This window comes from Dermacentor variabilis, chromosome 3 (genome assembly GCF_050947875.1).
Source record: "Dermacentor variabilis isolate Ectoservices chromosome 3, ASM5094787v1, whole genome shotgun sequence".
Lineage (NCBI taxonomy): Eukaryota > Metazoa > Arthropoda > Arachnida > Ixodida > Ixodidae > Dermacentor > Dermacentor variabilis.
This window is the reverse complement of record NC_134570.1, coordinates 101,907,058-101,934,489: the sequence shown is the minus strand read 5'-3', so window position 1 is coordinate 101,934,489 and position 27,432 is coordinate 101,907,058. Positions and strand designations below refer to the sequence as shown.

The 27,432-nt window shown below is 46.0% G+C and overlaps 1 pseudogene; it reads right to left on the bottom strand.

The window, feature by feature from the left end:
- The window catches only part of LOC142574638 (uncharacterized), a 66,452-nt pseudogene that overhangs the window by 29,897 nt on the left and 9,123 nt on the right, over nt 1-27,432 (bottom strand).

Sequence of the window (27,432 nt, the reverse complement as noted above, 5' to 3'; positions counted from 1 at the left end):
TCTTCAGCCAAAGGCTTATGCTGATACATTTATCTGTATTCGAGGAAGTCAAACATCTTCATATTTGAAAATGGCTGGCCCACGTATTATTCGTAAATCAATGGGAGGCGGTGTTGTGGTCAGCATAACCACTTTCAGAACTTCAGCAAAACGCTCATATTTATTGCTTCATTGTTAAGTAGGACAACGCCTAAGCACCTACCTACCCGACGTGACGGCAACCTGTCATTTGATGTTGCCCTGAAATTTGGTCGCCTCACACTGCTTTCAAAGCGCAAGCTTTGCTGGCCGCGAACTTGCGATTTCGGCGTGGCCATGCTCCGAGGAGGCACATGACGTCACACCGCATTCCTCGTCAAACCGCGTTCCGTGTCGTTGCGTTCGCCCCCGCTCGCTTCGCCAGCTTCGTCTCATGCCTGATAACATGTCGGAGGATTGAAAAGGAGAGCTCGCGTGCGGCACAACCACGGTTGAGGCGGGCGTATGGACGGCGACAATTCTGGTAAACAGGAAGAGGCGTGGAATCGGAATTGGGACGAGATGAAGAGGAAGCGAATCGCCCAGGAAACAGACAAAGAGCGCGCCGAATGACTGGCTCAACACCGCAACATAGCCAGAGAACCAGACTAACCTGGACTTGTAATCAAGATTAACTAAGGCTAATCATGCTATGCCTTAGCTTTCGCTACGTGTATCGTGGCATAGCCGAGCTAAGCCACTGCCAATTTTTAAATGGACTTCAGGTAAAAAGCAGTGTATAGGGCTGCCAGTGAAGAGCCAGTTGCTGCAATAAATGTGCGGATAAGTCACGTTGAAGGTCCCACCTGGGTATATTTAACTGAAAAGCCGAAATTCCTACTACAACTAATCTCACAGATGGAATGGCGCGATGCCACATGGAAAATTCTAGCAACCTCTTTTGCCTTTAGATTTCCAGTGCTGATATAACGGGTGTCGCACCTAACTTGAGCCATACCTAAAAAACGTGAAAGCACCACGTGGCTCCACAGAACCAGGGTAATTTTGTTTGCCGTCGTTTGGCGATGGTCCGATGTCTTTTTTTTTGCATTGCACCTCATTACTTGCCAAGTTTTAATGAAGTAGTCAACTTCTCAAATATCATAATTAAATAAAATGTGTCAATGAGAAAATTGTAGACCAGCGTGTTACAGCTTTCTGTTGCTCAATGCGTGCTACGTAAAAGCGCTTTTCTTGACATGAGAGAAGGCGGCAAATACACGCGAAATGCCTCAAACGGGAAGACGCGCCGCAATTTTTCGTGTATTCGCGGGTTTCTTTCCTACTTACCCGCCGTAGTTGCTTAGTCGCTATGGTGTTGGGCTGGTAAAGACGAGGTCACGGGGTCGAATCCCGGCCATGACGGCCGCATTTCGATGTGAGTGTACAATGCGAAAACACCCGCGTACATAGCTTTAGGTGCATGTTAAAAAAAACCAGGTGTTCCAAATTCTCATGATCAGATCCTGGTTTTGGGAGGTTAAATCCCACGCATGCTTAATGCGAAGCTTTCTGTGCCTCTTCCTTTGGCTTTCCAACTGCTGCTGCTGCCGCTGTGGGCTGCCGTGGCGCAAACCGCGTCTGGAGGTGTTTCAGAACGTCTATATAGAACTTTTCATCGGGTGAGGAGGATAGGGCGCGCGGCGAGCCTTTCCTCCTCTCTGGCTTGCGCGATCCGGTGCGGCGCCGCTTCAAAGTATTGCTGTCGCGTGCTGCGGAACGATTTCGGAATGTTTTAGATCGTACTTTGTGAAATTTACGCCATGTGCGTTCATATAAGGTCGTCAGAGAAACCTTTCGCTGCATCAGTAACTACTGTAAGTAGGAATATGTCTTGGGGGCGCAAAAATGTGAGGCACATAATCAGCCGCGGTGTACGCGCATGATGAGTCGCGGTGTGTGTATGTCTCCTGAACTATTTTGTTTATATCAGTTTTAATTCAACGAAGAAAACCGGTGTTTCTGTATCACCAGCATTAAATGTTAAATCAGCTTACTGTCTGATCACTTGACGTAGGGAGTTAAACATAAAACATAAGAGCACATATTCGTGCCCGGCCAACCTAAGGCAACGACGAAACATCTAAACAGCAGGCGCCATCAAATATTTGTGATACATCGGCATCGTTCTCACGCTTTTCAAGTCTACTATATGTCTACACTAACCTTCCTGCATGAGGCTCATTGCGCTGCTCAACGCAGCGATCACTGCGTTCGGTGAACCAGCACGATACATATATAAGTTGTGCGCTTTGGCATTGCCTTTTTGGCCTGTATACAGCCATAATATATTAGAGGGATCGCATCAAAAGAATGTGATGGCTATTTTGATGGACAAAATTTCCCTAATACGTATGAGTGCGTCGTACAGAACGGGACGAATACAACAGAAAAAAAAATCTGCTATTATCCTCGTTCTCCAAAAAGCAAGAAAAAACGGGCCTAACTCCGCAGTACGACCTCGCACAGTCACGCCGCACAACTCTTATAGATATATAACCACTGATGCCGTATGCTTGGACCATGCGCTACATAGAACAAATATATCTGTAATCCTGCACCTACCACTGCTTAGAACGCTCGCGCATTTCGTAAACGGTCACGTTGCTGGACAAGCTTAATTGAGGCTATAAGCCATGCTGCTATTAATAGCCGAAACTATTTTGTTCATCAGTGGAAACCTCATCCATCGTACCAAGTAGTCACGCAGTGTAACCTGCAGCGAACAGTTTGAACGCTTGTCAAAGTATAACAGCGCGCGCGCACAGCTCCTATCGTAGCAGAACGGTACCCACGCTGTTACGATTGTCGCGTATGTTTCATTTCTCCTAAACTGCAGCTTAGAACCACAGGACAATACTGCAATAAGGTCACATTAGTACATGAAACATTCAGAAACACACAATTGATCGCCGAGGCTGATTATATGGTCAAATATATGCGCGCACACATCACGCTGGATGCTCCATCCGCCTCAATGCCAGCAGAGAGTCCGGCCATACCGACTTAAACCCCTTCAGTATGTCTCACAGAACCGTTTAGCGCGTAGAAGACGCACGTCATGCTAAATAGGCCGCGCGAGAGCGAAAATAAACAGCAGAAACTATTGCCGAACGAATACCTGCCATGCAAACGGGGCGCTCGCCCAAACCAGCATGCCGACTGCCCATAGATGGCACCACTGCGTAGCAATATGGTGGCGCCCATGAAGAAGCGGTGTATATATGTCAGCGCGAGTAAGAGAGAACAGACGAAGGGTGAAACTCGTTTTCCCCGCACCACATCTATTGTGGACAATGCCCTCTGGAGCTCCCTGGCCGTCCCCACATTAGCCGCTTGACAGCTGTAATCATCCGTGACTCACCTCGGAAGCATTGCAGAAACTGCAGCAATTCCCTTTCTACTAACGTGCGAGGTGAGAGGGCACGCAATAGAAATATAGAAAGGAGAAGAAGGAGAGGGAGAAGAGGCAGTTCCAATATAGGAGAGGGAGAGGTGACGAGAGAAGGCAAGGAAACCCCACTACTATACGACAGCGGTTGCGGGGAAACAGGGTAAGTTTAAGTTCAAGATACGGTACAGTACATTGCTGCTATTCCTGAAAAATAAGGACCGTGCAAAATTTCAAGCGGGCAACTTACGCAGGGCGTGCAGAATCGGAGCCGCATTAATTAAAGCGCAACTCATCATCATGGTGTCAAAATTCATCTGGAGTTCATCGCTACGGTTTTCCTCATAATCCAGTGTAGTTTTGAAACGTACAGCCCCATAATCCAATTCAAGTTTGATACTTCTGCAACAATGCGATGTTCCATGTGAGGAAATGACAACGCTCAACCCTCTCAGAAGTTATAAAATATGGCACGCAACAACGTCTAAAGTAAACACCTCTCCCGCTGTGTTCTGTGAACTACGCAGACAAGCAGCAGTGGTGCAGGCAAGGTAACGTTTAACATCAGCTCGCCACTCACGTGTTAGCCAAAACATTGAAAAAATTAAGCTTTAGTCGTCAACATCACCTCTAATCCAAAAGGGAAAACTTCGCTTACATCGATTCTCACAGAGCGTGGGATGTGCATAATTTTGCTTTCATGCTTACATGACTAATTTTGGCTAGTTATGTAATTAGGCGGTATGCAAAAATATTCTGAGAATATCCAAGGGACAGCAAACGAAGTTACCTTGCTTCTGTCAAGGTACGTGGCATTTGCGAATATTTGAAGTTTGGCTCAAGAAACGTGAATCACGCTATACTCGGTACATGCCAGCTGTGAATCATTCGAGCTACATTGTCAGCTCCCTGGCTTGGTAAGTACGACTTTGCTTGTTGGCACGAACATCGTCGATGCTTTCTATCTTGATTTCCGCCAACCGTCCAACTTTTCGCGTATCCTCTCCGCACTGTAAAATGTTTACACTCTTAAGTGTGTTCGCCTTGTCACACCTATAACGTCCATAACATACGGGCGTTAGAATAAATTTGTAGAGGATGACAACAGAGCTATAACTAAACATTCGGTGGCAAAAGGTGCAGTTGAAAATTTTGTAATCATTCTGACAGCCTTGGGCGCACAGAAATATCCGATAGAATATTATCGCAGGGATAGGTGTGATACTTTATTCATTGCAATTTATAAATCGCCTGGCACAGCTGCCATAATTTTTACTTGCGGGGAAAAGTCGACAAACAAGATGGCATTATCGGTTGCCACCAACAATTTGATCTTACCCCTTAAACGTATTTTTGTAAGGCCTTAACAGCAGGAATGTGACCCGTGGGACAAGCAAACTCTTTTAAGGGTTTATACATTTTTACAGTGAAATGCGTTTATGCCACGTTTGACTCTTATCATTATCGCTGTCATGAACGCCAACTTTGCGCGGCTGACGCTGTTTTCACGAGCATGACAGCCAAAAACCGCACGAATACAGAGCCGCGTTATGTCGATAACAATTTCTACGTGGTGGACAAAATGCAATACTGGTCCTGTGTAGTGTTCCTGGCTTGGCCTCCGAAATCGATGAACAGACTCTACTGTTCACAGAGATTGTGTGGAGCGCAAAACCCCGCACTGAATGCGCAGCACCGTTGGCGTATGATAGCCTAGTGGCATAGTGCGATTGACTCGCAAATAAGCATATATCTTGACTTCTTTGGCTTCAAATCCCAGCAGAGCTTTGTGCGGAGTAGGTTTAACTTTCTACCCTCTGCGTATATGGGGAAACAGAGTTGACGAAGTGGCCTAGTTACGGCAAAAAACCGTGGTAGTTTGCCATCGTCAGCGTGACAGAACGAATGTAAGAACGGGATTGACAGCACGGATAAAGCAAACAAGACTTCTAGAATTACCTGGGGTCACAGTAAAACACTGGTGTCGATTAGACATTACTGGTGCAATGCACTTGCACTTCCGGATTCCGTCCTGTGTTTTCACCTGGTGTTTAAGTATTTTCTATAATTTTTACCAACAAGCTCCTCTTTCGACCTCCCCATCAGAAGTGGTGTTGGATATTAAATGCGCGCTTCGCGATTCGGTAAGGACTTACGAACGCAAGGCAACAAATATGGTAGCAGTATTGCACCCGTTTAACTTTCATGTCAAATTTTAGGATGGCATTGCAACACCGGCTAGATCAAACTTGATGTATAGGGTAGCGATATTACTCAGTTGGTGAACTATCAACAACTATATATTTCGGCCCGCCAGCAGGAAGCCACACCAGTTCTTCGGGAAAACCTATGTTTCGTGCGCTATGTAGGCAGCTAATTTCAAATTTGTGCGATTTTAAGGCATTGTACTATTATTCATTTAGCAATTTTGTTTTATCAACGCCATGTTTACAACTCAACGTCGCTGAAAGTGAAGTATGATATAAGGAATGGAGCAACTGATAGATTCCATAGAGCAAAGAGCCGCGCTATTCGTAGCATTATGCTCTTCAAAATAGGCCTTCCATTACGTAAAAAAACATCAAACGCGAGAGAGGTATTTTTCAATTCTGGATAAGGTCAGTTATTCGCGATATTTACTAAAATGCCTGAGTACGGACTCCTCCACTAACAGTATTAGCAGAGAAACAAAGAGAGTGGAAAAATACATCATTCAGAAGTAGCGGATAGGTCAAGGCACGCCAGTAATTCTTGTGTTGTTATGCACTGCTTTATTTATCTAAGCGTTTTCATCGTGTTTCTGCAAGAAAAAAACCTTAAATTGAACCGTTCCTGGAAGAAAAATCTTAAATAAATGAAATAAGACACAGGCGACTGAAACTAAATGCGCATATCTGCGCACACCATGCGCTAAATGCGCGCAACAAATTTCATTACATGAGCGGTTGAAGAGAGCGCCTGGATTAGAGCAAAGCCAACGTGCAGAACATTCAACGGGAAAATTCTAAAAAGAAACGAAATCTACACTTACAAAGTCTATTGCCTCCTTCTGCGCCACTTGCATGTAGGCACGTTATTCGCAGCGCGGACGGGGCCCGTGCGCGGAGGATCAGACGATTTCGGAGAAACGAGATACGTGGATTGCATTTAGCTGGGAATCAATTCGCCGTTGATTGCCATACTCGTTATTTCAAGATTCAGCGCAGCTTTTTACGTCTTTTCGTTTTGCAATATATTCGATCATTGCACCGATCACGGCAGGAAGAAGAAGAAGAAGCCGAGGTGCGGACGTCCCTCACATCGGCTCCGTCGTTTTTGAATGTTTGTGCAGCCATCTTTGCCACCATCACGGATTCAAGCACATCACTGGATTTCTGAAGTCACCAGGAATCGGCGGACACCTTTTTTTAAAGTAGGACTTCCATTTTTGAACTTTTACTGGCCTTTCTTGGTGCATCGAACGTTTGCGGCTAGCAAGGCCCAAGTAGGCCTACTGGCTCCGCCTGGCCGCAATGGCGGAAACGCGCAGGGAAGATGAAGACACTACCGGATTAGAAGAGAATGAGGAAGATCTAGGCTGGGAAATTGTGACAAGACGGAAATCTGGCTCCACCACAATGATTGCTGGTGATGGGAAAACATCGCCGCAGAGCCAGCAAGAGCAAGCCAACAGCAGCAAGAACAAGGGACCTACAACCACTACGTTCAAGAACCGCATTGTCAAGGCATCGAGGATGCCCCAATTGCCCGAGGAGCACAGCAAAATCATCATCCGCCAACGAGGAGGTCTCACCTTGAGTAAAGTGAGCACGGCAGCGATAGGCGTGGCGATTATTGAAGCATCGGGCCTGACTCCGCAACAAGCCCGAGAGGATGTCGTTTGCCCTAACTTCACGCAAAACATCGCGGTGGTTAGCACACCCGATCCCAGTCATGCTGCCAGGAATGTGCGAATGAAGTCAATCATTATAGTGGAAACCGAATATGAAGTTAACGCCTAGGAGACAGCTCCGCATACCACGTGTAAAGGGATGATTCGGAGAGTTGACCTGAGAGACAATCACGCCACGATAACGAAGAACATTGTGCATGACTTTAGCCCACTGGTATCGGCAGCCAAACGTATTAAATCGACGGACGCGGTCATTGTTCTGTTTGATGGGCTCAAGGTACCCAATTATGTCAGATACGGTTCGACTCTGTGAGGTGCTACCTGTATAGGAAGCAGTTTGATGTCTGCTATGCTTGCGGAAAGATTGGACATTGGTCAGACGTATGTCCAACACCGGACGTGGTACAGTGGAGAGGATGTGGAACTCAAAACGCGGAGGACAATCACATGTGTGCGCCCAAATGCAAATTCTGCGGAGGGGACCAGCCAACTGGGGACTAGACTTGCTGACAGCGGTACCAAATTCCATATGTAGTGCGAATTCGACGACCAGAACGCAACAGATCTGCATCGGGGGCGACATCAGCTCAGCTGCAATGGGATGCGCAAACGAGCACCAGGGGGCGCGCGCGCTGAAGGAGCCCCAAGAAGGAGCCCCTTGTGGTGCAAGAAAACAAGGAAAAGAACTCGCCATGCAATAGGCTACATAAACAAGCAGGGCGGCAGAAGAAAGAAAAAGGGGGTAGAGATTGAGGAGCAGTTACACAGAGAACAAATAGGGGTGTATGTGGTTACAGAAACGCACCTTAGAGGCTCAGAAGAGCCGCCAGTTATTGAGAATTATGTTTGGGAATAGTGCAACAGAACTAAGCCGGAAAGGAAGGGAGGGGGAGTCGGAACGCTCATCCATCAGGGAGCCAAATGGAAAAGAGGAAAGTCACAATGTCAAGAGCATCTTTGGTTATCAGGTACAATGAGTGGGAAAGAAACTTGGCTGGGTGTTACGTATTTGTGGACCGGAAAAAATTGCACAGAGAAGAATAAAGAGTTAGAGGAATGCATAGGCGCTGATATTAAGGGTTTCGGGAGTGATGCTGAAATTGTCCATAACCACATAAGCTCGTGATCGTGAATACAGGGGCTAAGTGTGAAGGACAGATGACGTGGGAAGGGGGAAACCGGCAATCGACCACTGATTACTGTCTGATGACAGAGGGAATTCATGATAAGTTGAGAGAAATGGCCATCGATGAGGATGGGTTTAACAGCATAGGGAGTGACCATAAACGTATCATTTTGAAAATGGGATATGTAGTTGGGAAAGAGAGCAAGGAGAGCAAAATGGCCAGTCCGAATTTGAATGCTGAACAAATAGCAAATACAGTTGCTAGAGTTGAGGAAGAACTAGGCAAATGGTCAAGTAACGAGTGGGAATATGGTTAGCTTCAAAGTGCAATAACGACAGAAATACGGAAAGAGAAACAACATGTTCGTTGGAAAGGAAAAGAGAAACCGAAAAGCTGGTGGAACAAAGAGATACGAGAAGCGATCGCCGAACGGCAGAATGCATCTCGAGAGCACAGGCAGGCGAAGAAGGCGCAGTTGCCACAGGATGAAGTAATCAGTAAATGGGAAATATACCGGGAGAAAAAGTCAATGGTTCAAATACTGGTGCAAGCAAAATTAAAAGGTGAAAGTGAACGTTAGTTGTCAGAAATACGTGAGAAAAAGAAGGCCGCACCTAGAATATTTTGGAACCACATAAAATTATTAGGCAGGAAGTCAACAACAATACAACAACATATAATAGACGAAGATGAAAACAGACTGGAAGGAGAAGCGGCAATAAATTACATCCGAAAAGCAACAGCCGAATCTTTCCAAGGCTATGAAGAGGTTGTACTTGATGAAAAAAGAGCATGAGAGAGACCCAAGGGGAAGAGGAGCTGGTGCTGACAAATTTAAACTGGAAGAAAGCGGAAGAGAAAATTCCTAAGTGCACAGCCACAGGGCTTACGAGGTTCCCGTTAGGCTGATAAATGAACTAGGACCAAAAAGTAAGGAAGCTCTGGTGAAAGCAGCGGAAAAAACTTTAAAAGATCGACGAATACCGGACCGTTGGCGACAAAGTAGAATGAATTTAATTTGTAAAGGTAAGGGGAAGAAAGACAGAATTCACTCGTATAGACTGTTGACCATTACATCGGTAATATACAGGCTAGCAACGCAGGCAATCAAATTAAAGCTTCAAGCATGGACAGAGAATAATGGCATTTTGGGAGAGCGTCAGAATGGCTTCAGAATAGGTGCGCGTTTGGATGATAACTTGTTTGTTCTTACTCAGTGTATTGAAATGTCAAAAGCAGAAAGCAGACCGTTGTATGTGGCATTTTTAGACATTACAGGAGCCTACCACAACGTAGACCGCAACATTGTGTGGTATATTCCGGAAGGGGAAGGCTTAGGTAACGATTGTCTACGGTTTTTGAGAGAGATTTACCTAGAAAATACTGTTTGCGTTGAATGGGAAGGGATGAGGAGCGAGGAGAAAGTTCATATCAACAAGGGCCTGAGACAGGGGTGCCCTTTATCCCCGCTGCTGTTTATGATGTACATGGTGAGGATGCAGAGGGCGCTAGAAGGAAGTAATATCGGGTTTAATCTCTCATACAAACAGGCGGGTACATAATAGAGCAGCAACTCCCAGGTTTATTTTATGCGGACGACATTGTGTTGCTAGCTAACAAGCAAAGTGATTTGCAACGTCTGGCTAATATCTGTGGACAGGAAGGCAACAATTTAGGTTTGAAATTTAGTGTTAGAAAATGAGGTGTTATGGTATTCAGTGAAAACAGTGAACAGACAGTGGAGATACAGGGCCAAGAAATACCTCGGGTAACAGAATATAAATACCTTGGTATATGGATAAACGAAGGCAATGGATATATGGAAACACAGGAAAAAACCATAACAGTAAAGGGCAAGAGAAATGCAGCCATAATGAAGCACAGAGCGCTATGGGGATACAATAGATACGAGGTCCTCCGAGGTATGTGGAAAGGTGTAATGGTTCCAGGACTTAGTTTTGGAAATGCGGTTGTTTGCTATAAATCAGGGGTGCAATTAGGACTGGACGGGAACCAAAGGTCAGTGGGTCGCCTCGCATTGGGCGCTCACGGGAAGACTACAAATGAAGCTGTACAGGAAGATATGGGCTGGACTAGTTTTGAAGTGAGGGAAGCTCGCAGTAAAATTGAGTATGAAGAACGGCTGAGGAATATGAAAGAAAGTAAATGGGCTGGGAGAGTGTTCAGGTATCTGTACAGGAAAAACATTGATTCCCATTGGAGGAAAAGAACTAGGAAGCTTACCAGCAAGTATGTGGCCTGTACGGTGGACAACACAGCAACAAAGAAGGTCAAGCGGAAAGTCAGAGAGGCTGAATTAATCTCATGGGTGCCGTCAATGGAAAAGAAACCTGCCATGAGTAACTACTTAAGGGGAAAAAACGAAATCAGGTGAGAAACCATTTATGATAACTCAAAGGGAAGCTCATTACTTTTAGAAGCGAGATCAGGATGCGTTAGAACACGCACCTATAAAACAAGATATAAGAAGGAAGAACAAGCATGTGCTTGTTGCGGTATAGCTAGGGAAACTACGGAGCATGTTTTATAAGAATGTGAAGACGTCTACCCAGCGGTCGATTCAGGCACCAGTGGCCTTTTGAAGCCCTTGGGTTCAGAGGGAGCAGTGGTAAAGCAAACATGTCCGCAATAGACATCAGTAAGAGGCGACTGGAATATTGGTGGAAGAAAAGTAGGGAAAGGACAAAAGACGGAGACGTACAAAAGCACAGTTCGCAATAGGAGATCAGAAAATTTGGGCGCGGTAGTTCATAGTGTTTTCTTTTCTTTTTTCACAGGTAGGATTTTAGGCAGTATAGTAGCAAGAGCTTGGTGGTGCAACCCACCGCTCCGTTCCAAAGGGGACGCTCATAATATCCATCCATCCATCCATTCATCCATCCCCACACGGTCAAGACGCCGCTGGCCGTCGAAGGGCAGGAGCCGCTCCAGATCACGTGAAGTGCAGGTGCGCTTCGAAGGAGGAGGGCAGACGCCTGGCGACAAGACATCTGGAACAGATGGAAGCGCATAGAATTTTTGAATAGGGAGATTCAAGAACAATCCAGAAATTTACAGAAAACACAATAGGATGAGCTTTGTAATTCTATAGATGGTCGAATCAAACGTGGTGGAAATTTTAACTTACTTAGACATTTCCTTCCTGAGAACGGCACAAAACCTAACAGGAGAACAGCAGTAGCTCGACTCGCCCATCGTGAGAGTCAGGACACAACGGAGGAGACCATTCTGGATCGGCTCGCCGCTAAGTATTTACCATTTAAGGATAGCAATGAGACTACAGACCAGCCTGAATATACAGGAAAAGACTGTGAGCCTATGGATGAAGACTTCACAGAAAGCGAAGTTCGCGCAGCTCTGTACGACCTCAAGAGTAAGTCTGCTGGCGGTCCAGATGACATTTCCAATAGGCTGTTGAAAAATCTGGGCGATGATTCTATAAAATATTTAACAGAGTATTTTAGCGAACTCTGGAATAACGGTGATTATCCAAAGGAATGGAGAATTGCTAACTCAATTCCTGTTACCAAACCAGGCAAACAACTCAATCTAGATCACCTAAGACCCATATCGTTAACATCATGTCTGGGCAAAACCATGGAGCATGTCATACTCAATAGACTGACTAAATATCTAGAAAACAGAAACGTTATTCCACATAACCTGATCTGTTTCTGTCCTGGACTTTCCACTCAAGATGCAATGCTTTTAATCAAACATCAGCTTATTCTTGCCAGCCCGCTGCGTACGAGAGCTCTCCTAGGACTAGATGTTGAAAAGGCCTTTGATCGCATCAAGCACAGGGCCATATTCAATATCCTCTCAGAGATGGGTTTGGGTAAGCGATTGCACTATATAGTCAAAGCCTTTCTCGGTTGCCATTCTGCTTGTATCAGGTTAGGCGAACTCCAATCGACAACCCTGGAGCTTGGGAAGCGTGGGACACCACAAGGGTCTGTCCTATCTCCCATGTTATTTAATGTGAGAATGTCAAAAGTGGCTCGAGGTCTCGCGCAGATTGAGGGTATCCATATGTGCAGATGATGTAAAAATCTGGAGTGCCGAAGGTAATATGGGACGAACAGAGACCAAACTACAGGAAAACATTTGGGTGGTAGAAACAATACTTGAGGGTATGGGACTGAACTGCTCTGCTAAAAAACAGAACTATTGGTACTGCGGAGCAGTAAGCGTGTGCGCAAGCCGAACGGATATATCCCAGAGGAAGAATCCCGCATTCATATATACGCCAAGAATCTAGAATCAATCAGGCAAGTGGAAACTATTAGAAAGCTAGGACTTCTCCTGCAAGCGAATGGATCTAATTGCATGATCACACAACATATCTCTAACAAGTCAGAAGAAGTCATTAGGCTTTTGCGTAGCATTACCAACAAGCATAAGAGGCTAGGAAAAGACAGTGCCATAAGATTAGTACATGCATTCGCCTTTTGCCACTTCTCGTACGTGGCAGGCATGCTACAATGGACACAGGCTGATAAGAACAAGCTAAATGCTTTAATCAGACGACTTATAAAGACTGCACTAGGACTTGCCGTCAGCACGGCCGATGATAGCTTATTGCGCCTAGGGCTGCACAACACACTAGAAGATATAGCTGAGGTTCCACGGGTGGCCCATCAAGAGAGACTAATGGGGACACGACCTGGGAGGGCGCTACTTGAAGAAATAGGCGTAGGAAATAAGAACCAATCCAACGAAGGAGAATTATTAGCAGAATCGCAAGCGGGACTACGAGAAACAATAAAGACGACCCCGTTCCCTAGGAACCCGACACATAACCTCGAGAGACGGAAGGCAAGGGCGACGGCCCTTCTTCAAGAGATAGATCAACAAAAGCAGCAGGCAGTGTTCGCTGACGCTGCCTGGGTTAAAAATAAGGATGCGTATACCTCCGTTGTTGTAGACACTCAAGGTAATATACGGGATGCCATCACCGTCTATACCAAGGACCCAACAGTAGCAAGACAAGTAGTAATCGCCTTAGCCATCCGGGCTAATCGGTGCACACATATTTACAGCGACTTTAGAACAGCCATCCGCAACTTTACTAATGAATATGTGACACGGATGGCAACAAGATTACAAGTGAAGGTCTACAGTGAGAGGATCGAAATCCGCTGGTTTCCTGCACATCTGGGGGTGGTGGACGGAGCTGGCAGAAACGTCAATGAGGTGGCAAATGAAGCAGCACGAGGACTTTCTAGCCGTGCTCTTCAATGCCAAGCAACTTACACTTCACCTGAGGAACACAGGGATCGATTATTAACATACAACAAAATCACGAAGCACTATTATTTGAGCAGAAGGGAATACACATTGACACACGGTAAGCTTTGCAGAGCCCAAGCGGTCACATTACGTATGCTGCAGACAAGGACATACCCAAGTCCAGATTTTATTAACAGGATCTATCCGGAGAGGGAGACTCAAACCAATTGTAAAAAGTCCAATGGTAGCATTACTCTTGATCACATGCTTTGGCAGTGCTCCGCCGTCTTCACAGACTGTCACAAGGAACAAGAATGGTGGCGGCAAATGCTACAGAGTGAATCACTCTTTTACCAATTACGCGCAGCCCAGAAGGCCCGCGATGTGGCTGAAAGGCTCGGCCTGACAGTCACAACGTGGGAGCGGGCCGCGTCAACCTAGGGTTGACTTTCATTACCCAATAGGGTTCTTCATACCATACTATAGCGATCACCGCACCGACTGGCAGAGCTGCGACGCGCGCGGCAGGGCTGCGCGTCCCGGCGAACGTTACGACCTTGGGGCAAACGCTATGAATCGCTTGAGGCCAACCCTTTGAAAGCTATGTTTCTGTTTTTGTTTATTATTTACCCTTTAGGCAGGCGGCGCTGCTGGTATTGCTTCAACGTGGCTTCTTCCGATTTCCTCTTCGCGCTCCCTTCGCTGTCGCCGTCCCTCCCCCTATCACCGGCTGCGCTCAGCGTTCGCTCTTTCATCTTTCGCTTTACTCGTTCGCTCGGTTAAGCCGAAGGAAGACGAAGCGCGCCGATGCTGAAAGTACGAACGGCCTCCTAAGAGCTGCGCTTTAAAATTACTAACCCAAGTCCACGTACCTTTATCAAAAAAGCACCGAGAGTGAACCATTACATAGGCAATTAAACAATATTGCTTAAATGCCTATGGCGAAACAATGATGTTTTCATTCCACTATACGATCACCTTATGTGAGTTTAGGCTAGTCATCTCAGACTAAAGGACATTTCGCGAAACTGCGACTTGCAAACCGACAAGGAGATCAGCTCGCATGGCGGAGCATAACCCAAAAGAATGACAAGAGAGATAGTGCTTGTTCCGACGACCAGTTTTATTTCTCCATTGCGTCCATGATGCAAGATGACAGAATGTCGGCGTCGATGCAAAGCGTCTCTCTTTCTTCAAATACGTCACAGTTGGAAGGTTTCTGCGAGAACAAAAATACAAGAAAGTACAGTTAGAAACCGGCTTCGCATAAACCAGAAAAAGGTTCTTGTTATTTAGCATGACTTTCTTTGTATTTTATTTCTCTATTCCATGCAACTTTCTCTGCCGCCGATGAACCATTAGACGTCTTCATTCAGCCTCGCGTGTGCAAAATTACCATCTGTATAAAATGCAAACTCTACTGCCGCAATAAAATAAACGACCACAGATAATATTTGTGCATTACACGCAAATGAACTGAAAGATCTACTCACACTTCTTCTTGCGGAGAAGGGCACCGTAGTGGTAGGGGGAGCCAAGACCATAGCCGTAGTTCAGGCCGTAGCCGAGAAGACCGTGACCGTAGCCGTAGTGGCCGACGCCGTAACCAAGGGTTCCGACTCCGTAGTTGTAGACTGGAGCGGCGTGGTAGGCAGCGACAGCGGGGGCAGCGTGGGCAACAGTGGCCACAGCTGGGGCGTGGTGGACGGTGGTGGTGGCAACTGCTGGAGCAGCAGCGTAGGTGGCGACCGCTGGAGCAGCGGCCTAAGTGGCAACCGCTGGGGCGGCGTGGTAGGCGGCAACTGGAGCAGCAGCATAGGTGGCAACAGCTGGAGCAGCGGCGTAAGTGGCGACTGGGGCGCGGTAGGTGGTAGCAACCCTCGTCACGGCTGGCGCAGCGGCAACAACTCGAGCAGCAGAGTAGGTGGCGACTGGAGCGTGGGCGACGGTGGTGACGGCTGGGGCAGCGTGAGCGACAGTGTGCACAGCTGGAGCGTAGCTGGCGTAGCCGAGACCATAGCCGTGTCCAAGACCACCATAGCCATAGCCGAGACCATAGCCGTGGCTAAGACCACCATAGCCGTAGCCGAGACCATAGCCGTGGCCAAAGCCGTAGCCGGTGTAGCCAGCGAGAGCACTGGTGGCAAGAGCCAAGAGGACGCAGGCACGGATCTAGAGAGAGATGCGTACTTTTTGTGAGTGCGCTTTTATATGTGGTTTACTTATCATCTCATAGCGTTAGCTAGTACTGGTTGATATGCACTTGTTCCTTTATGTTTATTTCTTCCCCTTTTGAAAGACCGACCTTGATTTGTGGGCTAAATCTACATAAAATTTCACAACTAGAACCAAGACAATATATTTAGCAGTGTTATTTTGCACAAACTGTATTCCAGAATTTGAAGACGCTCAGCACTGAACCGCGAGCTTTGCTTTTAACAACTTTGACCTTTTAAGGCGATTTTCAATTGGTAGTCTAACACTTGTTGTGTGACTTAATTTTAGCTTCACTTCATTCTTGACATTTAGAGAAATTTTTGCGTTATCAACAATCTTTAAAGACGGTTAGCTATTGAAGGAATGAATAAGCAACTTTGTTCCTGCAAGTGAGATTTGAAAATAGAGCGTTGTAAGGCATTTATCAATTCGTACTCTGACACTTGTTGCGTGTCGTTACTTTATCCGCAGATCCTACTTGAAAGGTAGAGAAATGGTTGCGTTATCATTAACTTTTAAAGACGGTTAGCAATTGAAGCAATGAATAACCATGTGTGTTCGGCAAATAAGGTTTGAAAATTGAGCGATCCGCGAAAATACGCCAGGAGTAATTAATTTCCAAGGTGGTCATCGTAAGTGGTGCTCTGCTAGTAAGGCATGTCGGGAACAGAAATTCTTACCATGGTGACTTTAGAGCTGCTGTTGAGCCAACTGCTGAATGAGTGCTGTTCGTGCGCGCTTTTATACGAAAATTCCTCCTTTCTTGGCACCCTTTCTTGAGAAGCTACACAAGAAATGGCAGCACAAGGAAAAAAACGAAGAAAGCAAGTCTGCAGTCCTTTTGTTATTCCCCCCATCTCTGCAAAGAAATTTAATCAGGAGTATGATCTTAGGGTACTAGCTGGGCAAACACTGATCAAGTATCTCGCCTTATTCACGACAATAAATTACAAAAATAATATGATGAAAAGAAATTTAGAACTAGCTATGCCACTCAACCGCTTTACAATTAAGGGTAAGGAAGCTATGACGCAATTGTGAACGGGTATGTGTGGTTGACCATGCTTCATGCGTCGTAAGTGCTAAAATTAAAGAAATAAAATACCCTGGAGAAGGATAAATAATTGTGCGTAGAAGGTCTCGAGATGGCCGCGTCGCAGAATCGGGCGATGTACCGTTTATTCAGAAAACGAGACCTGCATGTGAATTGTGGCATTGGCTGAGTTTGTGGCACTCTTGCCCTGGATTCATTTGTACGAGCACGACATGTCATGCGCTTACGCCTTCTTCGGCATCAAACTCAAGGGAAGAATGACCGATCACGCGCAAACCTCGAGAGAATTCGATAGAAGCTCGTCTTGTGGTGGACAGGTGATTAATTTGAGGAAGAGTTTTGTACGTCACTGAGATAGCACCGTTATATAATAAACGAAAAACACCGACTTCAATGTTGGTTAAATGATAGGTGTAGCAAAAATGTACACCTTCAATGAGCCGAAAATTGTATGATCTGCCGGTGGTTTTGACATAGTGTTGCTGATCTATTGCTTGCACTGCCTCAATTTGGATCCTAAGAAAAATATTGGCGCAATAATCTCTTTAATCATGTAAATTATTGCGTTGAAAGTTATGCTTTCGGTGATCCTTATCTAGCTGGTAGACGGCCGTAGATGGGTGAAAGCAGTAACACAAATTTGGCTATGAAGTAACAAGATATTATGTTCTATAAACTATACTCCATTGCTCTTATCAGGCCGCATAGAGCGTGAATGATAGCGCAGTGATGTTATCGCGAATGCAAATTGGGTGGATTCTTTAGGAATGCTAACTATTTTTCTCGCTCGTAAATTTGCAAAGTTATGTCAAGTAGAAAAAGTTGTGCATTTTTAATGGTAGCTCAAGCTTTAAAATTATGCTATCGGTGTTATTTAGGCCACCTAATTATTTGAATGTTCGGGGTTTCTAGTGAAAAGAATTTGATATAGCTTTTTCCTTGGGAGAATTGGTTGAATGTTTGAAGTATTTCGAACTTATTTTGTGTTACAGAATTTTCGAAACTGCATCAACATAGCGCATTTGTCAGTAGTAGCAGCTGCTTTTGAAACGTCCTACGCCAATGTTGGTGACAGCTAACTTCAAGAAAATAATTTGTATTAGAATACTGACCAATGTAAATGATAGGTTCAGAAACGGAAACTATATATCTCTATATGTAAAATAAAAAATATAACTCCCTGTGATGTTATTGGGGCCGGATCACTCCAGAAAAAGGGAGAAGTAGCACGCGAAAGCACAAACACACATCGGACTTGTATTGACGTACACGACACAGATAACGGCACACACGTGACAATGCCTCATAGGCGACATGCACTATCTCTATGGATCGGTGGATTATGATTGGCCTACAGTTCCGGCGGAAGCGTGTGTCGCCTTGTCTGAGACCTCGCGGAACTGATGCTGGCCAGCGGGGTCGGACAGCAGTGTCGGCCGGCGGGTCGGACAGCCGTGTAGGACGTCCGGGTCGGACAGCTGGGTCGGACGGCCGGGACGGACGGCTGGGTCGGACAGCCGGGTTGGACGGCCGGGTCGGACCGCGTCGCGGGGCTCAGGTAGCCGGCCGCAGTCACCGGGTCGCGTCCGCAGCTGGCGGGGTAGCCCTGTGGCCGCTCACCCGAACGCTCGACCGCCCCGGTTCAGGACCGCCAGCCTCCTGGACCAGTGCCCAGCGGAAGAGTGGGGCGAGATAACTTCCCAGCGGGCGACAGCATTGACTGGGGTGTGGCGTATTGGCGCGGGCGGCGATAGCTCCTATGGGCCAGACGCCCAGCGAGGAAGCTGTTTTCCGTCGACCGCCGAACCTAGCGCACTGCTCACGCCACGGGCCACGGGCCACACTCTCGCGCCACGCTTTTTGAGGCGCCACTGCCGGCGCTCCCAAATTGGTGTCGATGATGATGATGGTCCTCTTCGCCACCGCACGGCGCGCTGTCTTCATATGTTTAGGCTTCGCACTCCCGCGCACCATATCTTATGACACTCCCACCTATTTTACGCAACATTGTAAGCTGTTAGTTTTGGAGCGGCTGAATGAATCGCGGCAAATAAGAAGGAAAATTCTCGACACATAAACAAGACTGTTGCCACAGCGACTGCCCAAGAACCATATATTTTTCTCGATATCTCCTGAATACAACTGATCATCCAGTAATTAGTCTGGTAGCGAAAACTGTGCGTGGAGATCTCCGTACTCAGGACAGTACGCGTCGAAATGATGTGTTGAAACGCATTTCCACACGCAACTAGAAAAGATGACTTTGTTGACTGTTCGCATCAACTCACGTGAGGAATAAAGGTGGCTTTATATTAACTGAATCGAAAGCAAGGTTTGCTTAGGAGAATTTCAAGCTCTAAAAGCGATAACGATGGTGTCTGTCAAGCCTAAAGAATTTTGCGTAATCTTGGTGCCCTGGTGTACATTCATACAGTGGCTTCGTCAGTAAACATAGACTTCTCTTGTTCGATGTATACATTATAGATTTTTGATTGAAAGCATATTGTACGAGACTATACCAATACTAGGCTACCGTCCACCCACATTTTGTCTTTATTTCATAGAGCCTCTTTCTTGTCGAGCAGAGCTGAGCCTGTTAATTTCCCCTTTTTTCTTGGGTGACGTACTCCTTTACTTTCTCTCGTGTCTCTGATATCATTCAAATATCAGATCCGTAGCATTGTATCCACAAACGACCTGTCACGTAAGCTTCTGTTTCAAGGATGTCTGTAAATTGGGGGTGATTACCAGTTGATGCTATATTCGCTATATATAGCGCATAGTTATGCATGGACATCTAGTCACAATGGTCAAGCAAAAACGATAGATGAGGACACAGAACAATCAATTAGAAACATCAGAAACAAACAATTAGCAACAATTCTGTAGTGACTGGTCACTTTAAGGTGAGGTCGTTTAGAACGAACACTGCGGGACGGGAGATTGGAAGTCAACACCAGACATTTTACAGGTATAGGGGATCTGTATCAGTTTCCTGAAGGAAACTGACATTGAATAATGAATATCTCTGTCCGGGAACGCCCTATTGGGAAGCACAGATAACAAAAATGCTCAGCGGGACAGTGTAAGTCAAGCACAGTACAAGCTTTGTCCACAAAACCACTACACTGAACAATGTTTCCCATTAGGGCGTTCCCGGACGGAGATATTCATTATTCAATGTCAGTTTTTTGAAGCAAACTGACATTGAATAATGATTATCTCCGTCGAGGAACGCCCTAATGGGAAGCACAAATAAAGAATGCTCAGCGGGAAAGTGTAAGTCAAGCAGAGTACAAGCTTTGTCCACACCACTACATTGAACAATGTTCATTGGTGTTGTGTTCAGACAAAGGTTGTGATTACTTGTTAGTGTGGTCACGAGTTGTCCACAATCATGAATAAATCAATTAAACATCAAACTATATAATTTTGAAGCCCTCAGTTTAAGTCGGGAGTTAGGTATCTAGCCTACAAGCAGGCCTCCCAAGACAAAGAGGACATAAATGAAAATCGGGAGAGCATAAAGGGGTCATATAGGCACTACATCGGCCGAAGTTAGTAAGCTGACTTAACTATCGAAAATGACGAACACGTGTATAATAGCATAAGCACAAAATGATAAATCTGAGGAAACAAAGAAAGGAGTAATACAAGCCGAAACTGCCAAGTAATCAAAAAATCTTGCCAGTGCTTGTTCAGGGTCCACGGGCCACTGAACACAACGTGTTCGATGTGAAATCAGTTTTGAACCCATCGATTGGTACGACCTTCATTCCTCTATCTCTTTAAAATCCGCTTCCAATAAATTTAATACAGTGCGCACTTTCATGCCTCCCAGAATTTTCGTTTCATGCTGTGAGTCGCTGAAAAAAATGGAATCACCATCATAGACAGCCTGTTGCGCAACACTATGGCAACTTCTTCACCCTATAAAAACAAAGGTCGCAGCACTCAGCAGACAAGGACGAAGTTACACACAAGCAGCATATACCGGCGCCAGCTTACAACCGTTTATTGGCAATAAACCGTGCAAGTGTACACATGAAACCTAAGTGCAAACTAATCACAGTAGAGATGAACCAACAGGGTTGATACAGGCTAAGACTGCTCGTAAGCCAGTGGTGTGAATACGCATGTCCCTTACATATGAGGAAGCGGACATTTCAGGTGTAATCCGAGTATGCAACCAAATGAGTCAACCGCAAGTCCAAATCATTGCGGCGATTACAGGCTATCACTTGTCAGTAAAACTTCTTTAAAACCTAATGCTAGTTACGGCGTCCTGAAACACTTATTTGCTGCTCTTTTTTATTAAGAAATCGTCGATTATCTCCCTTTCAGTCCGGTTTGTTTCCTGCGGTGCGTCGGATATTTATTTTGCTTCGATTGACAAGCGCATATTTGCCAAAACATTCAATAATAATGCGGTAAGGATTTATAGATATGTGAATGACTACCTTGTGCTTTATAATCTAACTGAGACTAGACTTGAGGTTGCTGTGGCATAATTAGCAGGCACCTTCTTGAAAGAGTTTGGTGGACTAGATTTCACTTCCCAATTGCCATAAGGTCACTGAATGTAATTCCGGTCCTTATACTTAGCTTCACGAAGGCCCACGTGTGCTGGATGTAGGGTCCAAGGCCTAAGAAAAGCCTTCTACCATTAGACAGCGCATATTCTGAAATGCTCAAGAAGGAAATAACAAACACATGCCTCACTTCATCATTAGTGAAGTCGTGCGAGCGCAATCTTGGTATAGATTTTACTAATCAGATTAGCCGTTTGGAAGACGCTCGATTTCTTCCGTCAGTTATTACGGGTGTGTGCGAAAGCCACCTGAAGAAGATAAACAATTATTGTAAAGAAAATGAGCACGTTCGTAATTCAGTACGGACATAAGCTGACACACAGTATAAAGAAGGTAGTCGCAAGATACCACGTGCTCATCGGGTTTTCCGCCTCACGCAAACTAGCCAATAATAGCCTTTTGGTGACGAATAAGCTACCGGCCACAAGCTCCAAGAAGCATGTCACACACTATACCGCTTGTGTTAGGGATGTCGTTTACATTATCCCCAAAAGGGTGGCAAGGTGCAAATAGGACTAATGGGACGATGCTTCACCGATCGAGCGAGAGGGAACCGATGGCGGTCAACGTCAACACGAGCGGGCACTTGGCCATACAGAAAGAAATTCAACAAGATGGGACACTCTTCAAAAACTGGCAACTGGAAACACGTCACGCCTAGTTTCAACTCCATCCGTTAGTTGACGCGAGCAACAGAAAAAAAGAGAATGTAAAATAAACACACAGACAACGTTTATTTTTTTTATTCTTTCCCACTAAAAGTGAGAAAGCTTTGCGTGTAACTGAACTTATACTTTGCAACTTATTTTTGTTGCGTTGACTAGCAACAAGCTAGCGGCACGCCAGACGCGCGTGCATACGTCATGCGCCAGACAACCCGCAGGAGTGAGCGAGGCTGGCTGCGGATGTGAAGCTCGCGTGCTCGGCGACCCATCTCTTTTGGATGTAGCGCGTTTTTTTTTCGTTTTTTTTTGGGGGGGGGGGGGCTGCCGGCGTTCTCTTGTGTTCCATCTGCATTTCGACACGGTACTGCTGGTATTTCCTTACCACTTCCAGTGCCTCGCTACCCACTGTAAATTTCTGTTCTCTTCTGAGACTGTTAAAACTAATATTTAACAGTCTCGGAAGAGAACTGCAATTTACAGTAGGTAGCGAGGCACTGCAAGTGGTAAGGGACGACATCTACTTAGGGCAGGTAGTGACGGCGGACCCGGATCATGAGACGGAAATAATCAGAAGAATAAGAATAGGCTGGGGTGCGTTTGGCAGACATTCTCAGATCATGAACAGCAGGTTGCCATTATCCCTCAAGAGAAAAGTGTATAATAGCTGCGTCTTACCAGAACTCTCCTACGGGGCAGAAACCTGGAGGCTTACGAAAAGGGTTCTACTTAAATTGAGGACGACGCAACGAGGTATGGAAAGAATAATGATGGGTGTTATACGTTAAGGGATAAGAAAAGAGCAGATTGGGTGAGGGAACATACGCGAGTTAATGATATCTTAGTTGAAATCAAGAAAAAGAAATGGACATGCGCAGGACATGTAATGAGGAGGGAAGATAACCGATGGTCATTAAGGGTTACGGACTGGATTCCAAGGGAAGGGAAGCGTAGCAGAAGGCGGCAGAAAGTAAGGTGGGCGGATGAGATTAAGAAGTTTTCAGGGACGACATGGCCACAATTAGTACATGACCGGGGTTGTTGGAGAAGTATGGGAGAGGCCTTTGCCCTACAGTGGGCGTAACCAGGCTGATAATGATGATGACTGCTGCACTACTGGACTACAGCAAAGTGAGGAATTTTGGTTGACAGTCTGCGACGCACTTCAAGCACATTTAGGCTTACTGCACAAAACTGAACCTTTATAGTGACGCAGTTATCGAAAAACAGCTCCGCCGTCCAAGCCTAGTTAATTTGAGTCAATTACTCGTACTGGGAGATGTATGCGACGCTTTCTATGAGCCCAAGCATAATTATAACTTATTTCGGCAGTTTTTGGGCACGCTTCCAGCACCTGACTTTGTGACGAAAAGCACATTGGCCGTGTGACGCGGTTTCGCGTGTACTGAATCTTACTACGACAAGTTTTGGCGCTTTCTCTTACCGCAGACATTATTGTAACTAATTTCGCTACTTTTAGGGGGACTTTTCATGAACAGTGGCCGCGCTCGGCGTAGTGGCGCAGTTAGCGAAAAGCAGCTCGGCTGTGTGCCGCAGTTAGTTTCGCGTGTACTGAATCTTACTCGTAGAAATTCGTGACGCGTCCTCTGATCTGAAAAACTATTGTAATTAATTTGATAACTTTTTGGAATATATTGAGGCATGCTCGGCGCGCCTGGGGTTGTGAAGCTGTTAGCAAAAAAGCAAGCCGGCCATAGTGAGTTAGTTTTGCGTGTACTGAATTTTAGTGAGACAAGTTTGCGACGCATTTTATAGCCCTGCAGCAACATATACCTTATTTCGGTACTCACGCTTGTCGAAAGCGCGACGAGCGATTGCCGAGAGTGATAACACGGGTGTGTCGCTTGCGCCGGCAGGACGCGTAAAAGATAACACGGAGGAGCTCAAGAACATGACATTTATGTATTCTGAGCGATGGAAAACAGTATTTGCACCCACGAATATGTCTTGAGCGTGACTAGAAGGCATTCTGCGAGCGTGTAACATGGTCTGGCTGAGCCTGTGTTGTAGCCAACTCGGTGTACTTGGCGTACCATCGCGTTGACTGAGGCCAAGTTCTTTTGGAAACGCGCAGTCACCCGTGTATTTGTGCTCCTAAAGTGCAGAAAATAATACCCAGGAAGGGAGGGATGCTTGAAAATCTCATGTTTTCTTCAGATTTTAAATTATGGGGTTTTACGTGCCAAAATCACTTTCTGATTATCAGGCACGCCGTAGTGGAGGACTCCGGAAATTTTGACCACCTGAGGTTCGTTAACGTGCACCTAAATCTAAGAACACGGGTGCTTTCGCATTTCGCCCCCATCGAAATGCGGCCGCCGTGGCCGGGATTCGATTCCGCGACCTCGTGCTCAGCAGCCTAACACCATAGCCACTGAGCAACCACGGCGGGTTTTCTTCCGATTTTATGGCATTGTTTGGGAGGAGTCCTTGCTGCGAAATGTACGTAAAAGTGAATTGATCTGTAATGCCGCTCATTCACCACTTACGCACGTTTCGCGTCTACACGCAATACTCCTGTTAGGTCAACATACCAAAATGACACATGCTTGTAATTTACATTCTTTCATCTGATGGCATCCAGTGGAGCTTCGTACGGCAACGACTGCTGCTTACCTGGTGCCCCAACTATGGATGAATGCAGAAGCCCGGAACGAGCACTTATATAGAGCAAAAAAAAGACATTTCATCATTTCAGAAGACGTCTTGCGTTTTCTTTATGAAATGCCATCTGACGGATTCGGCGGAGTCTTGTAAAGGTCATTCGCAGTCATTTTTACTAAATATTGAAACGATTCCAAGCCAAGGCCACGCGGGGTTCAGCAGAAGCAAAAAAAAAAATGCCGTACCGATCAACAGACACGGAGCAAGAAACATTTAGGAGAGGAAACTCCGCTGTTTGCGGCGACCAGAAAAAGTCACAAGCCCGCGGAGCCGTTATCGTGCTGGCGGCGCCTGGCGGCCTGGAAAGAAATTACCGCCGTTGAGAGCGCACCGGAGCAGCCTGCCCGGGTGCTGCATTTTCTTTTTTTTTTTTGCGCTGCGGCTTCAACGACGCGCCGCATGGCGCCGCCACTGTATATGGCCCCGTCGGCGCATACAACAATTGTGACCTTATCTGGTCGCCCGCGCTGACAGGAGCTTCACCTCCTAAATGTCTTACTCCGTGTCAACAGAGCCGGGGCGGCGTGTAATCTACTGCTGTTCAAGACGAGCGCGCCCAAAACCGAAACCGGAAGGTGTTAATGCCATCCGCTTGGTGTGCTGCAGTCAATTCCCTGCTGGGCTCTATGGCAGTGTCCGCTCTTGTTGAAATTTCTTGCTCTACGACTTGGCAGACCATGGCAAGCGCTGCGGTTGTGTGCCACTCCTGGACAAAAGGATCTTTCTAAGGAAAGGAAAAAAAAAGCGCATTGAAAGGGAGACAAGCGAGTCTCTATTAATAGAAAGAGGAGAGATTAGGCGCGTTATGGCGCCGTCACTAGCATTAATTGACAAAGAAATGCCATTCATAAATGATACCCTGTAATCGCCGCTAAGATTATAATATGCAGTCCCTTAGTTGGTTCGATACTCGGATAACGCTTGCAATGCCCGCGTGCTCCTATCTACCGGCCATGATAATTCACTTCACATCCGTGGCTTACGAGCAGTGTTAGCTCCTATCACCCCTGTTAGTTTATGTCTACTGTGATTACTTTGCAGTTGGGTCTCACGCATGCATAACTTTGCGTACTTTCTGGCGAAACAACAGTTGAAAGTTCGATCCCGTGTAATTCGTTTGTGTCTAACTTCGTCCTCATCAGCTTAGCACCGTCGCCGTTGTACTTAAGTCATGAGCCAACTTACTTGGTATCAAGTTTTTGTAAATCTCAACCTTAACCGCTTCTAATGTAGAATTCACCGGGAAGCCGGTCTTTTAGCCCTTTGAGGGTCGATTTTTTTCGACATATGTGACCACCAAGGGTCGACTTTTTTATTGCAGATTTCAACTCTTCTTAGGGACTCATTTCGAAAAAAATTCACCTAATTTTTCTAGGGCGACCGTAAAGTGAGAAAAAATATTTTGCGTTGGTATATATGTGCTCTTCATTCACGAATAACAACAATAAACAAGGAACTGAACTTATAAGAATTAAAAATTTCATGCATTTTTATACACAAGTTCAAGGCCTTGTAAATGCGCACACGAGAATATTTCGCAACACTCAAATGTTCCTGCTCTTACACTAATATCTAATATGCACATCCATAGCGTAATCGAACTGAGTAGGTGCGCGCACTCAAGAAAACTGTGTGGTTGTGTGCCCGTCAAAAAAAAAACGTGTGACAAACTTACGCTAATCTTCATCTTATCTCCAACCAGATGCAATTAGTTTTCGCAAGTGTAAAAAAAAAATCACAGGAAACGCATGCACAGTGGCATCCTTCCTGTGCGCACCCCTGTGAGCACTGAACGAGCGAGAAAGAGGCGGTCGCCCTTTGAGCGATTAGTAACGAGATAGCCGTCAGTTTTGCAAGCGCAATCAGCCGAAACCACGCGCTAAATCAAAACCCGAACAGCCACCCGGCCGCGCGCGTGCCAATGCGCGGGCGGTACTATGTAGACGCGCGCGCGCGAACTAGCGCTAAAACAAACCATGCAACGAAAACTGAAAAAGGGAGGTGCGCGAAAAAAATTCCCTTTATTCCCACATAGTGGCAGCACATGACAGAGGAGGAAAAGTTAGGAAATCGGCGCGCGTTTTAAACGCGCAGACGGTGCCGTAAATATACGGCTTCGACCATTTGCGGACTTGTTCGTGACGCCGTATATTTACGTCATTGACCCTCAAAGGGTTAGCAGCCCAAACCATCGTAGTGGGCGCCGTCGTCCCACTTTCCACGGCCTTCAGCCGTCATGCTCTCGACCCTGTCCTCTGACAACTAAGAATATGCTGCGTGCTTGGCGGGCTGGGCGCCGTCGTCACGCTTTAGTTATCCAGCAGTGGTCCGGCCAACATTTCGTACTTTAATTCATTGTCTCACTGGAGACCAAAGCACCCTCCGCTCAGGACACAAAGATTGTAGAGTATGCAAAGTAATTTGATCATGGAAGTTACTAGAGTGTGAGAGAGAAAGAGGAAATGTACAATACGAGGTCACCTACGGCATTGTCTGCAGCAAGGTTCTCCAACGGCTGCGATCTTATTCGGCAATTGTATC